We start from the raw sequence: 651 nt of genomic DNA, 5'->3' as shown, positions 1-651 counted from the left end.
CCAGCCCATTATACAAGCTAGTCTTTAGATCGGGGCTCCTCCTTGCTCCCCCCTTCACCATGAGATCGAGTCACCTTAACGGTGATCTGCTCGATCCCATAGCATAGCTTGGAGTCCCGCCCTCTCAGCTTGAGGACGCTGGACTCCAAGATGCCGAAAACATAGTTCCTCCCCTCCGGGGAAGCACCCACGTTTTCGGCAAAGACGCGCTAGTTCAGAGCGCCGATGCCTGGATTCTGCCTCTCCAACAGCGCCAGGACGGCAGCCGCAGGCCTCGGAGGATCCGGAACCCAGACTACCGCCCTGTGCCGCCTCTGGAGCTCATCCAAGCCCACCACTCTGAGCTTGGCGCCCTCCCACGACATCATACCCCCCACCCGGCCTACCAGCCAGTTAAGGGATGCCGCGTCCTCTCCTCTAACGATGACTGCCCCATTCTTGAGGGTAGCCAGTTCCACGAATCTGGGCAGGGGACCCTCCTGGATCCCCTCCATCTCCGCCAGAACCGCCCCCCTGAACAAGGTCAGCTGCTCCGGAGTGATCTCCCTCTCAGGGTACCCCTCCAGAACAACTGCTCTTGCCAACGGGTCAGCCATCGCTGCGAAGGTCCCAGTTTCCTGAGCCCTAGGCTTCTTCACCGTTTTCTTAACC

The sequence above is a fragment of the Trachymyrmex cornetzi genome, unplaced genomic scaffold (genome assembly GCF_001594075.2).
Source record: "Trachymyrmex cornetzi isolate Tcor2-1 unplaced genomic scaffold, Tcor1.1 scaffold1269, whole genome shotgun sequence".
NCBI classification, from domain to species: Eukaryota; Metazoa; Arthropoda; class Insecta; order Hymenoptera; family Formicidae; genus Trachymyrmex; species Trachymyrmex cornetzi.
The sequence above is the reverse complement of the archived record's forward strand: the minus strand, read 5'-3'. Positions refer to the sequence as shown.